The sequence below is a fragment of the Coptis chinensis genome, chromosome 9 (assembly GCF_015680905.1).
Source record: "Coptis chinensis isolate HL-2020 chromosome 9, ASM1568090v1, whole genome shotgun sequence".
Classification (NCBI taxonomy): Eukaryota; Viridiplantae; Streptophyta; class Magnoliopsida; order Ranunculales; family Ranunculaceae; genus Coptis; species Coptis chinensis.
The window spans coordinates 7,042,186-7,057,108 of record NC_141464.1 but is presented as its reverse complement, the minus strand read 5'-3'; the positions used below and the strand labels follow the sequence as shown (position 1 = coordinate 7,057,108).

At 39.5% G+C, this 14,923-nt stretch overlaps 1 non-coding gene across 1 annotated transcript; it reads right to left on the bottom strand.

The window, feature by feature from the left end:
- Nucleotides 1–14,028: 14,028 nt before the first annotated feature.
- LOC147474609 (small nucleolar RNA R71) lies at nt 14,029–14,135 on the bottom strand. Its single transcript, XR_015209968.1, has one exon. It is a non-coding gene; the product is annotated as a small nucleolar RNA R71 (small nucleolar RNA).
- Between the last annotated feature and the right edge of the window lie 788 nt (nt 14,136–14,923).

The following is a 14,923-nucleotide window of genomic DNA, read 5'->3' as shown; positions in this document are numbered from 1 at the left end:
GCTTTGGAAGTTCTGCGACTTTTGCTCCTCATCTCGCTAAAGTGGTACATTTCTGCACATAATGGACTTTGAAGCCTGAAATGCATAAAAACGCGTGTCGGTGTTAACTCTTACTTATTATTCACATAATTGGTCTAACAAGTATGATTATTAAGGGGTTAAAACTACAGTTTTGGGCTCTTATCAAACCACCCCCTAAAACAACATTTTGCTTGTCCTCAAGCAAATATGAGAAATTAGAATAAGTGACCAAAAATGGAGTTCTAACTACTCTCGTTTCGCTGAGTGCGATTGCATTGACCATATGCAACAAGGCCTTAAACCACTAGGAATTCCCTAGTGGACGAGTTATAGCCTCGTGAGAGTTTTCCAGTGAAGGTACTCACAAACTTCATCTATACTACAACGACTAAGAAATAAAACTATTGTTTCCTTATTCATGCTCAACTATCTATACATCTCTCTAGCGATTACATAAGAATAACCAGTCAAAACCCTAAGTTAATATATGCATAATAATCGATCATCTACAATAAACATATATACAATGAGTAGTACTATCAAATGTTAGCAGGTTTGTTTAGAGAACTTCGGAATAAGCGTCCTTAAATAGGTTCTCACAATAATAGTCAAGAAACAACACTCTGATTTTTGCACTCAAGTTTAAGCTACTCCGATTAATGCAGTGGGCACACTTTACCTTACAATCTCAATGACAACAAGGAAGCCGGGGTCAATCAAACACATCTGCCACTTACTATCACACTAACCTATTCCTAATTGAGCTAGAGGTCTTTATTAGGTGTTACGGGGATTAGGAGATGGTTTAAGAAGGAAGGAAATGGATATTCAAAAGGACAAGTCCGAGATAATAGAGTCTTCAGATTATGTAACTTAGAGAAAACCTTGTTATTTTCTTTTGCTTTTTACACTTTGTTTCCATCCTTAGCCATATTTTTCTTTTTTTTTTCTTTGGCTTTTGACTCCTTTTTATTCTTTTTTTTTTTTTTTTTTTTTTTTATTTTTATTTCTATTTTTCTTTTCTTTGGATGGAAACTTCTTTTCTTTATTTTCTGAAGCAAGTAACAATTTTTGTTTACACGGGTTTTCTCTTCTTCTTCTTCACTCATTCTATTCTCGGACTTATTCTAAATTGGGTAGGTTGATTTATTCTCTTTTTTTTTTTTGTTTTTGTTTTGTAACAAGGTAAAGGAATTGTGGTGTATGGAAGGCTAAAGAACAAACGTGCCTCGAGTGGTGACTAGCGGAAAATAATTCATAGGTTTGAATTTACGGCTATATCGATCCAAAGAGCGGCCTAAATTCTCACTTAGGATATGGTTTAGTGATCAAGCAAGTGGGCGTGTGATTTCTCTATCCGGATTTTACTTCTCCCTTGTGTCATTTCTCAAATGTTTAGGCTCATATAAGGCTTTAGGCTATATTCTCACGCGATTTGTAGAATAAGTACTCTAGCCTAGATTTGAAAACTTCTTGCTAACAATCATAGATACTCACGTAATATATTTATAGATAGATGCAAAGATTATTACCTATTATTATTAACCTAAGTTTCTAACAATTATTCCGATGCAACAACTATGTGAGACTTCTAGATTGTTAAGAGCATGGAGAAAGAAAACAATACCAATATTCCTAAGTGTATAGCATAAACTTATTTATTTATATTTTTAAATTTTTGAAATTTTAACTTCGAAAACAAATGCATATTATATATATCTATATCCTAACAGATGTCTTAATTACACGTGATTCTATGCCCCCAAACAAGAAGCATGCTTTGTCCTCAAATTGTTGTAAATAAAGAGGGTAGGAAAAATACCATTGAAGCGTGAAATTCGAAACATCTGCAAAACAATGTTAGAGCGTGCTAATATAGGAAATAAAACCCACACAACTCTATAAGAGTTCCACCCATTATGGGGTTAACATAATTAAATTGCTTGGGACATAAGCGGACACAAACGAAACTAAAACTTACCTCCACTCCCGTTGTTATTAGTCATCTTAGATCATCCTCTACTTCTATAAAGAAGTGAGGTTCCTTCAGCGATCTGCCATGCTATGATAATTTGCCGGCTTCACGCCATTTATCATCTATGGTTGCTAACCTATTAAGTGCCACTTGGTCTGATGGGGTGTAGGGTGCAACCTGGTGAGGTTGTATCCGCCACCCATGCCAAGTCATTGCACGGAAAGATCGAATAATACTATTGGTGGGTCGCACCCGTGTCTACCTTAATCCAATCCGTGAAACGTGTACAAAAACGAGGGAAAGAAACATAGCATAATACGTGAAATTAGAACAGGCATAAGAAGGTACTTATGCCTCATAGTATAGGCTCGTGCTAAACTAGACATCAAAGTTCGGGAAGGTCATAGAACCCGTCCATTGGCTAAAGCAAGGAAAAGCTGCAAGTGGCGTCATTCACGGAAGAAAAAAAGCGCCATTCCCCTAAAATGTTTAGCATTATCCAAAACATAACAGTTCCTATGTTCATGGACCAAGCTACCAAGGCAACGCGTTATAGTCCCCTTGGTCCTCAATCTGGAAAATGCCTGCCCCATAAGCCTCGTGCAAAGACTCATAGGTGTAGACATGCATATTATCGACCCAATAGCACCATGGGTCTTGTATCTCAGCGGGCATAGCAAGTCCAAGAACAAAGGCTAGCAAGAACCTGGTAATCTCCATTGGTTCATCGTCAATGTTGATGGAGAACACTTGTTCTCCATCCGGTCTCTCAAAGAAAATGCAGTTATTATAAAAATAAGATGCAAGTCTTTGGAGAATAAAGTTCACCGGTCTTACCATAAGAGGTTCCCACCAACATATGTGATCACCTCGCGAAACCAAGCACCGTAAGTAATGCTTTGGAACAAATCTTCGAAAGACTGTTCCGGTATCAATATTGGAGATGTCATCTCTAAATTACGCTTTGGAATAGCTGCGAATGATCCGGAAACTACGCTACTAAAACCGGAAAATTTCTAGTCCCGAAGTCAAGCCGCGGCGCCATTAACTTAGGCGTCGCGCCGGCTTTTTGGATTTTGATTTCCGTAACTTAGCGGGTCGCTCGACTAGAGGCGGCCAGCCTCGACAAAATTTTTCGACAGACCAGGGCTGAAGCGCTCGACTAGGGCGGGGGCTCAGGATTCTTGAAATTGCGAAAATGAAGTCGAAGCGTGGGAATCGCGGGTTTGAAGGGTGAGTGATGGAGTTTAGGTGTAGTGTGAGTTGTGAGGATAGATTGTATCAAGTTTAAATAGGCTTAAAGTTGCTAGAATGGATCGGAAGGTTGCCAAAACTAATTTCGGCAGGTTTCGGAAATCCTAAAATCTCCAAACTTCAAACGGAAACAACTCATATCCACGGATTCTAATTCAAACCCAAGATCTCTTATTTGGATTTTATGACTGAATGTACCTATTTAATCTAGATTTCATCCTACAATGATTCTCAATCACGATATGCCTAAACTTCCATATTTTCACCTTACTCATGATGAATTCTAACACTAGGGTTTTTTATAAAAAATACAGCTTGAAATAATCAAACCACCCCCAAACAAGTTTGGAAGGTGTGGTCAATATGAAATAAGCACACAATATGAAAATAAACCCTTGTATTATAATTTCATTCGGAGTATTACTACAAAATTCAAATTACTGAAATAAAAGTTACATTACAATAAAGACAACAAAAGTAAATAAAACAACAACTACTAAAACATAAATAACAGGACTATCACTGCTCATCCTCTCTAAACACCTCGCCACTGGTGGCGGAGGGTACAGTCTCTGGTGGTGGCTCCTGAGCTCCAGAAGGTCCAGCAGCAGTCGTCCTCCGTCGACGACGCTCATGCCTAGCAGCTGTGTCCTCAGAGGCAGAGTCTGTATGAGGTGGGAAGCGTGCTAGCATCTCTACTCTAAACTGGCCGGCTTCCTTCCATCTCAGCCCTCGCTCCCATCTCTCATCATCCTCCTCCTCTGGGTGCGGAGCTCGAAGTTGTGGTGAATGGTGGCCTGTCGAGTCCGGAGGTCTGCACAGAGAGTGTTGAGTGAACGCATGCCCCTATGTAGCATAGTCATGCGCTCAGCATCAGACCAACACCTCTGGAAGGCATCCGTATCAAAGCAGGTGCCATCCTCCTCATCCTCCTCCGACTCATCCTCATCTACCCTCTGCTCCGTCCCTCCTCAGCTGTTCCCTATCCTCGGGCAATTTCCAGACTTGTTGGACACACTCCCTATAGATACGCGGGTTCCCGTGCAGGGTAATGTAAATCCTCTCAGAAGCCGGAGTTGCCTTCATCTTCAACATGATCTTAGTGATAAGCACAGGAAGAGGTGCCAACGACCGTCCGATCCTCCTGATTATGTTGAGCAAAAACTCCAGGATACAGAAATCGTACTTCCGCTCCTGGAGTATCCATAGGACGTGGAGGCAGGTCAGACCGATGTCACTGACCTTGTCCTTGCCTAGGACATTCCGACCAATCCACTGGGCTGTAGCCAGTTGGTTGGTCCTCAGAGAAGCCTGGCGCACACAATGGGAGTTTGGATTGTAGCTCCCATTGATGACAGTAACGCCCATCAACGGCTCAACCCCATCAAACTGGGGATCCTGTATTACGGCATCCAGATTGATTCTAGGCGGAATGCCTAGAATCTCGATAACAACCCGTAGTCAACTCCTCCTTCTTCTTCCTCACCAACACAAAATCTTACTCCCCTCCAACTCCGGGTGTTGTAGAACCGTCGACCAAGTCTTCATGGTAGAAGTCTTCGGTCGAAAGTACCGAGACTATTCCAGTCTCTACTAGCCATTCGTCACCGTAAAGCGGCGCGGTTGATGGTGGTCGTGAAAATCTGCTCGGTATAATCTGGCGTTGAGCCATTTAGAGTTTGATTACGGTTTGGGGTTTGTAGAGGGTGTGGTAGTTGTGGTTTAACTTGACCGACCTAAAGAAAAGTGGTGGTGGCGCGGTGGCGGCAGCACCAAATTTTTTTTTTTAAATTTCGGTGGTTTTGATAATAGAAATCGGTGGTGGTTGTGATGGTTGGTGTTTTGAAGTCGATTTGAGGTTTGGATTTGATTTTTGGCGTGGGTTGTTTGTATTTTCTTTTTATTTTGATTTTCTTTTAGGTTTGGAGCTTGGTAATGGCGTTAATGGAAGATGAAACGATGAACTGGTCGTGAGAATGTAAGAGCGGCCTCCTCCATGGGCTGGTGGCGAGTTGGGCCCAAAAATCAAAATTTTCAATTTTTTGATTTTTTCGCGAATTTCAAATCAAAATTCCCGCTTCGTTACCGGTCCGATATTTGCGAATGAGATATGGAAATGATCAGGAGAGAATTTCCTATCCAATGATCCATAAAACACTCTATTCTGACTTTAGATGACATAATGAGATAGTGGAAAACGCCTCGAAATGGGTGCATGGCGTAAGTTATCTTAACGAATGAAATCTAAATTAATAGATTATGTCGATCCGAATCGTAATACAATAAAACGGCCTAAGCAACTCCAGTGGGACATAAAACATTTAGTACGGAAACGAACACACCCACCCCAAACAAATTTTTACAAGAATTTTAGAAAATTTGTTTTTAGCGATGGTCTTTTAAAAGTCGATTCGAGACTTCCTAGATTACTATGTTTATTTTATTTTTTATTTTTTTTTTATTTTAGTTTTAGAAGGAAAAACAATAAGCAATAAAGACATAATTCACACCATAGAGAAACATGACTCAAAAAAATCCGAGAAAACATGCAAGAGTGGAAAACGTGAATTATGTGAACCGTGGACTTAGGATCCGGTACTTACAGCCACACACTCCATAGGGAGGGCCGGTTACCTTAATGGTGCACTCACCAATATATTGGAATGAAAGGAAATGCACCAACACAGAAATTGAGTGGTTTATAGTCGGTACTCAAGACTTTATCTAAGACATATGTATGAACATCACGGTTGATCATATATCAACAACCGAAATAGTTGTGGATCATTCCATAAATAAATATCACAGCAAACATATCCAAATACAATGAAACACCAAGATTTCCTCGACCGCGACCTAGTGGAATCCAAACGAAGTCGGACAACCCTATTGTGTAACCTATCATGCACCTTATTTTTCATTTTGAATGAGTGGGTGTTCTTGTAAATAAGTGTGGAAAAGTGAATGGTTGTGGAGAATATGGTAGGTATGGATAAGTTCTAGAAAGACAGACTTGTACCTGATGAGGATTTGGTTTTAGCAAGATCAACTCATTTCATTGTGTGTGTAGGGGACTGTCTCAATTTTGAAAATGAAGGTGTCACAAAGTTTGTCCTTACGGAAGTATCTGTTTGTTAGGAGGATTTAAAAATTATAGAGCACGAAGAAGAAAACAACAGGATCGAAAGTGCAAACTCGGGGTTCCTTTGAAAGGGTGGAAGGAGGGAATCGAGGTGGATGTTGTGCTAGTTAGTTCTTGATAGGGTGAATTGTCACCTACTCGAAGAAACTCATCAAATTCCTCATCTAGATTGGTCATATCCACATTACTATGGTAGTCCTCTACGTCTTTGAGAAAGTCATCTATCCCATCCTCGTCAATAACATGTGTATCGACTAGTGTAGGAAAGAAAATATTGGAGTCTGACTTTCCAAAGGAAAGAATTTTGGGCATATGACTATCAGGGAACGTGTTGTTGAAATAATCTCGAGCAAAGCTCTCGATCATGCTAACCTCTCCATCCATAGACGAATCGGGTAACTGTGTCCTTGTTTTAAAAACATTGACCTCAACAGCAAGATGGCCAAAAGACATGGACATTGAACCATCACGGCAATTAATGAGCGCATTGGCAGTTGCCAAGAAAGGACGCCCTAAAATGATCGGGACAGAGTCGTTAGCGACTTCTGTATCGAGGACTACAAAATCAGCCGGATAGTAGAAATCCTGAACTTTTACCAACACATTTTCGACTACACCCTTAGGGTACTTAATAGACCGATCAGCTAATTGCAACGTCATTTTAGTGGGTTGCATTTTGTCTAGACCTATTTGTCTATACAAATAAAATGGGAGTAAGTTAACACTAGCCCCCAGGTCTAATAACGCGTGGTCGTCGTATAGGAATCTCTAAGGTGCATTGTCAAGATGGGGCGACCGGGGTCCTTGTACTTAACAATTCCATTATGTTCAGGATAAGGTTGGGAATTGTTACATTAAAAGGCGTCTTTTGGTATATTTGTCTTCGCCTAGTAGTACCTGATTCCTTAAGAAACTTAGCATGATGTGGTAGCTTTTAATAGCTTCGAGGAAGGGAAGGTTTATAGTTAGATTCTTAAAACATCCCTAATCTCCTCATAATTTGTATCCTTAGTTAACATGGCTAATTTTTGTGGAAACGGTGGTTTTACGATATTTAGCAATGGTATCACCGGATGTTTAACCGTGGCTTTTGTTTCTTAAGTTGTGTTGTAACTGGGACCTCTACAGGTGGTAGGCTCTTGGTTTCTATTTCAAAGATCTAGTAATATAGCGGTGTAGGGGACTCTTGGTGGGGTAACTATAGGCATAGTTACCTTGTTATCAACCACTGCCGGAACGGAGAGTGGTGATTGCATTTATCTCACCTACATTTTCATATTCATTACTAGTATTATCCGTTACCTCAAAAGACGTGTTTGTTGTTTTAGGATTAGGTATTATGTTACACGGAAACACACCTTTGGTTTGGGCTTTATCTTGAGCCAACTGTTGGGTTAAATTAGTTCTGGGATTGTAGAAGCCGCTTGGTTGGATTGAGCCATTGTTTGAAAAAGTTTTTGGCTCACTTGTATAAAGGTGTCAAGACGATCCGGTTGTGTGGGTGTAGTGGTCACGGGTGGTGTGGACGAACTATTTCCGTGAATTATTTATTGGTGGATTTTGATAGTTATTATTTACCTAACGATACCTCTATTAGCATTATAATTATTATAATTACCTTGACCTTGTGCTTGACCTTGTCGAGGTTGCACTTGGTTGTTATAATTATTAAAATTACCCCGACCACAATCCTTGTCGTAGTGGGGCTTGGTTAAAGCTTTCGTAGGCCTAACATATTGATTATTGTACCGCGAGGTGTGACTTGTTGGTTATTTCTCCAACCGAATTGGGATTTTGTCTCCAAGGGGCGGTTCACTATTAATGGAACAAGCCCTGTTCATAGGCTATAGGGGCAGTGGGATTCGGGATGCTTTCGGGACTCCAACAGAAACTACATGGATTTGAATTTACATTCATAACGGGATTGGCTTTTGTTGTACAGAAATGGCATCTACCTTTTTGTGAGGGATTCAATTAGAGTTTTAAGCTCGGGATCTGATTTAACCTCAAACATACCGGGTAGCCTTAATCGTGGAAGAAGAACTAGCGAGCGGAGTAATCGTCACTACCCCCAATTATTATTACGCTTAGTTTGGTCCTCTAAAATTTATAAGCCTCCCAGGCTCCTTTGTTTAAGAAACTACCCCGTTCATTATGTCAAGGACTTCTTTATGGTGATGTTGAAGTCCTTTGAAAAAGGCACCTAACTAACGTGTCTTTTATTTAAGTTATGATGTGGACACTCTATAAGCGGATCGGTGAAAGCGATTCCAAGCCTCTGAAAATGTTTCATGAGGATTTTGTCGAAAAAGAAATGAATCTTAGAAAGCATCTCATCCGTCTTTAGGGGTGGGTAAAAATGTTCCATAAACAATGAACAAGTTTAGCCCACGAGTCCACGAATTAGGGCTTAAGGCAGTTAACCAAGGCGCATTATCGGCTAAGGTGAAAGGGAATACCCTTAATTTAATTTGTTCAACCAACCGTAGGATGGTGGAATGTTGTTAGGACTTGTTCAATCCTACGTGATTTGGTAAGGTTTTCATGGTCTAAACCATGAAAAGCGGGTAACAAATTAAAAATATTTGGAGGGATTCTGAAAATCCCATTGGGTTTGCTAGAACGATGCAAGATTTGGGGCTATCGCTCAAGGCTTTGTAGAAGTCCGAGAGAGGAGTCTCTCTTTCTTCCCCATTATATCGGTATGGTGTGTGTGATAGTAGTTAGAGGTGTAGTGTGTGGTATACTAGATAGACTTGATTGTTGATGTTGTTGTGTATTTACGTTCGGTGTTTTTGTGCGACCCGGACCTTAATCTCATGCAAGACTAAGTCGAGCTTAACTACACATGCAACACTCCAAACAATTCGATATACTAGTATAAACCTCTAACGAGGAGATGCGAGGTGTGGAAGAAAGGAATACGATTCGTCCCTGCTTTTTTATGAATAGCGTCTTGTGTATGCGCGTGTTCGGTGTTTATAAGAGAATAGAACACCGAAAACTTGACAACTCGAAGTTCAAATCAAACCGTGGAAATCCGGAATTTCAGAGAAGGCGCTGGCGCTTCTATCTTCTTGAAGCGCCGCCAAGGCAAAGTCGAGCTCGATAAGATAGCGGGGTCGCTCTCTTTTGAAGCGTGGCGCTTCAGCTTAAGTCGAGCTCCATAAGATAAGCGAATTCGCGCTCTCTTTGAAGCGCTGGCCTTCGGTGTATAAACGAAAGTCGATGAGATAAGGGTCGCTCTCTTTGAAGCGCTGGCTTCAGTCGCGTTTTCTCGCGGAATTTTTCCAAAACTGAAACGGCAACCACAGTATGAATCAAACAAGGGTGGGTGGGTGAAATGGGACTTAAAAATTACTAATTCTATTATGAAAACAATGATAAAGTGCAACTAAGATGGCAGCGGCGCCATTTGATAAACGTAAAATGAATAGTCTACCTACGTAATGAACGATGAATCCAAAACGTAAGTAAACTAAACTTTTTACTTGATGCTCTCTTGTTTATCAAAGATTTATTTCTACTCTCAACCAATTGAGATATAGTGGAGTAGACAAGTTCGTTCCACTCCTAGTACTCTAGCATGCTTGTTCTCTAATCTAACTAGTCGTTTTTAAGTTTATGAGAGTTTTTTCTGAAGGGAAATTAGACTACGATGCAACTACCCACAAGATGCAACTAGTCGGTTATCGAATACTAAGGGAATGCTACGTTGATTCTATGATAAGGAGTTAGGGGGATTGATTCCACCTTAACTCAACTTAATCCACTAACGACGACTGCGTCGTAATCGAATTGAATCGCCCGGCTAACAATTGGTTATTCCTAATCCCTAATCATACATGGCATTTCTACCAATTTATAACTAGCATGTGAACAATTAAACCCATTCTCATGGTGAACTAATCATTTTTCTAGAGTGGAATGGAAATTACTTAATTTAACTTCTACGATAATCGAATCAAGCTTTCATCAAGGCTTCACAACCCCTCTAATGGAGGTTTAGCCTTGAATCATTCCATAATCATTTCCATTTATATTAAAACTAAACATAATATAAAGCATTGAAATTTATTTAATTAAACAATAATGAAATCTAATTTAATGACTAAATTGAACTAAGGACATGAATTGAAATTAGATCTAAAATTGGAATTGACAAAATCGAAATGGATAAAGAATACTACTTTATTGATCTAATCAAATGAAGAACAAGATTCAAAGGTTTAATCTAATAAGGGATTTGAAACTAATTAAAGAAAACAATTAAATCTAGATCTAGAAGCTATTTTAATGGCTACTTTCTATTCTAAGCTATGAACCCTAATTCTCTACTAATTAATCTACCATTAACAATGAACTAAGCTTTTGTTCTTATACATTCAGATCCAAAATTCGTGCATGGGCTTGGAGCCATGGGTTGGGCGAGAATCGGGCCCAAAACCCAATTCTTCGATCCAAAAGGCCTCTTCAGCTGCAGTTGACTTCCACAGACTTTTCGTCCACTTCTGCTCCTCTGATTGGGTCAAAGCTTGGACCATTACAAAGCTCTTTCCGAGCGGTCGTTTTGACATAAGGTATGCCCAATTCCGAGGTCTGAGTCCAAAGATACGGCTTTCTGGAAGTTCTCACGACTTTTGCTCCCGTATCTCGCTAAAGTGGTACATTTCTCGCATTATAATGGACTTTGAAGCCCGAAATGCATAAAAACGCGTAATCGTGTTAACTCTTACTTATTATTCACATAATTGGTCTAACAAAGTATGATTATTAAGGGGTTAAAACACAGTTTTGGGCTCTTTCGTATAATACTTGCTCTATTGCAAAGAATTGGCACAACCCATTGAGAATGGAGGAGTAAAACCGGGCCCGAATTGCGGCTGAGTGGAAGACGCTTGATGAAAAGCGATTGGGTGCATTAGACAACGGATTGACAACAATGTGATCCGCTTTGTATCCCAAAAGACCAATCGATAAGAGCCCAAAACCGTAGTTTTAACCCTTTAACAATAATACTTTTAGACCAATTATCGCGGTAATAAATAAGAGTTAATGCTAATTACGTGCTTTTATGTATTTTAGGCATTAAAGTCAATTATGTGTAGAAATGTGCCACTTTGGCGATATAAAGGAGCATGGGTTGGTTGCTAAGAAGTTCTGTGATTAAAGACCAAGATTCAAGGAGAAAAACCTTTGTAAATCCCCGGTCACAATAAAAAGTCACAGAAACTTCCGAAGACTCAGATCTTTGAACTTAGGCCTTGGAATTAGGTGTACCTTATGTCAAAACGACTGGCTCGGAAAGAGCTTTCCAATGGTCCTAACCTTGACCCAATCAGAGGAGCAAAAGAGGATGAAAAGCTTGTGGAAGTCAAAGCTAGCTGAAAAGGGCCCTGTGGATTGAAGAAATTGGGCTTTGGGCTTGATTTTCTGGCCCAAAACATGGAGCCTCAGCCCATGCACGAAAATGTGGATATGGTCTCCTCCATTTCCACACACAAGACTTAGCACTTAAGTATCAATTAGCTTAGGATAGAAAGTAGCCATTAGAGAATATTTTTAGATCTAGTTTTGAGTTTTGAATTAGTTAATTAATTATTTTTCATTCCATTAATTAGTTTCATTTCTTATTTTAGATTAGTTATCGAAATTATTGTTTATCATTTATTAGATAAATAAAATAGTTAGTTCTTGATAATTTCGATTTTGTTATTTAAAATTGCTTAGATCTAATTTCAATTCTTGTTTGTTAATGATTTCTTAGTTGTTAATTTAGATTTCAATTATTGTTTAGTTGAATTTAATAAAGTTAGAATCTTTATATTATGTCTTATTCAATTTCATATGGAAATGATAGTTTAATGAATCAAGGCTAAACCTCCATTAGAGGGGTTTGATGAAGCCTTGATGAAAACTTGATTATGTCTTCGTAGAATCGTTGTAAAGAGTCTATTCCACTCTAGAAGGTCATTGATTCGCCATGGGAATGGGTTGGACTTCCTCACATGCTAGTTATGAATTGGTAGAGATGCCATGTATAATTAGGGATTAGAACGACCAATTCTTACCGTAAGAACGTAAGAATTGGATTACAACAATCTATGCTAGTTTATTAAGTTGGATTCAAGGTGGATTCAATTCCCCCCTAATTCTTATTCTAGATTCAAACCTTAGTATTCCGTAGCATTTTGTAGTTGAATCATTATAGTTAGTATCTTGTTCTTAGAATTCACATCGTAGTATAATCCCTTCGTAAAACTCTTATTGACTTTGGTAGGATTGATAGTCGTAAAAAACATTGAATACTAAAGAACTAGGAGTGGAACGAATCTTTTACTCCACTCTATTTTTGATATATTCAAGAGTAGAAATCTTTGATAAATAGTATTAGATAAGTTATAGTTTTACTTGCGTTTAGACTTCATCGTTTATTTGTAGGTAGAATTATTCAATTATATCGTATTATCAAATGGCGTCGCTGCCATCTTAGTTCCCTTTAGTATTATTTTCTTTAGAATTGTTAGTTTTCCAAAGTCCCATAACCCACCCACCCCTTGTTTGATTCTCACCGTGGTTGTCCGTTTCAAGATCTTTTCCTCTTCAAATTTTCACCATGAAATTACGCGGAGCGACCCGCCACGAGAAAGCTATATTAGAGCGCCACCAGCCCTAACGCTTTAAGAACTCCACTTTTTAGCTGAAAGCGCCACCGCCTTGCCAAAAGTAAAACACGAGCCCCGTGACCGGCACTGGACCTTGAGGTTTTCCCCGAAAGTGCAACCCGCCTACCAAGGCTAACCGGTAGCGACCACCCAAAACGCCCGGAACTCCAGCTTGACCTGAGCGCCACCTGGCCCTACCTAGGCCTATTCTGAGCACGACATGCACCCTCTACTGAAACTGCCCGATTTCCACAGGTTTGTTTGAAATTTCCATTTCTTCATAGTTTTCAGTGTTCTAATTTTTTATACACACTAAGCACGCGTAAACAAGACGTTATTAATAAGCGAAGCAAGGAGGCATTCAGGTACTCTTTTCTTCCACACCTCGCATCTCCTGTTAGAGGTTCATACTAGCATATCAGGATTGTTTGGAGTGTTGTTGTGTTTCGTTAAGATTGGCTTAGCCTTGTATGAGATTAAGGTCGGTAGAAGAAAAATGCCTAAGCGTAATCAACCCAAGCAACGTCAACAAACACGCCTTTCTAGTATACCACTCACTACACCTCTAGCTAATATACCACACACACCACCTGAAATAATGGTTGCAGAACGAGAGTCTCCTCTCTCTAACTTTTACAAAGCCTTGAACGATAGCCCTAAATCTTGAATCGTTCTATCTGATCCAGTGGGGGATTTCCGAATCCCCCCAAATATATTTAATTTGTTACCCATTTTTCATGGGTTAGACCATGAAAAGGCTTATCAGCACATGCGTAGGATTGACCAAGTCCTTACTACATTCCACCATCCTACGATTGGTGCTGAACAAATTAAACTAAGGGTATTTCCTTTCACTTTAGCCGATAAGGCGGTGTCTTGGTTAACTGCCCAAGTGCTTAATTTTGTGGACTCGTGGGCTAAACTTGTTTAACTATTTATGGAACACTTTTAACCCACCATTGAAGATCGATAAAATACTTTCCAAGATTTATGTCTTTCGACAGAATCCTCATGAATCATTTTCAGAGGCTTGGAATCGTTTCACCGATCTTCTTATAGAGTGTCCACACCATAATCTAGCGAAAGACACGTTAGTTCGTGCCTTTTTCAAAGGACTTCTACACCACCATAAAGAAGTCCTTGACATAATGAATGGGGGTAGTTTCCTAAGTAAGGGAGCCTTAGAGGCTTTTTAGAAGATCAAACTAAGTGTAATAATAACTGGGGGGTAGTGACAATTTCTCCCGTTCTGCTAGTTCTTCTACAACAGTTAAAGCCGCCAGTATGTTTGAGATGAAACCCAATCCGGAACTTAAAAATTTAATCGAATCTCTAACTAAAAAGGTAGAGGCTATTTCTGTTCAACAAACGCCTATCCCCGTCATGAATGTCAACTCCAATCCATGCAATTTATGTTTGAGTCCAGAGCATCCCGAATCCTATTGTCCTCTAGCCTATGAACAACAAAAATCACAACAAGATAATGCTTGTTCCATTAATAGCGAACCTAACGCTGCTTGGCGACAAAACCCCAACTTCGGTTGGCGAAATAATCAACAACCTCCAAGGTTGTTTAACCCAAATGTTAGGCCAACAAACAATTGCAACCCAGGTCCACCAAGGCAGGGACAAGGTCAGGGTAATTATAATTATAACAACCAAGCTCAACCATGACAATGACAATGTTAGGGTAATTATAATAATTATAACAATAATAATTATAATACTAATAGAAGTATCGTTCTGACAAATAATAACTACCAAAATCCACCCATTAATAATCAATGTGACATAGTTCCTGTCACACAACCAGTAAAAAATACTACTCCACAACCGGATCATTTTGATACCTTTATACAATCTCAA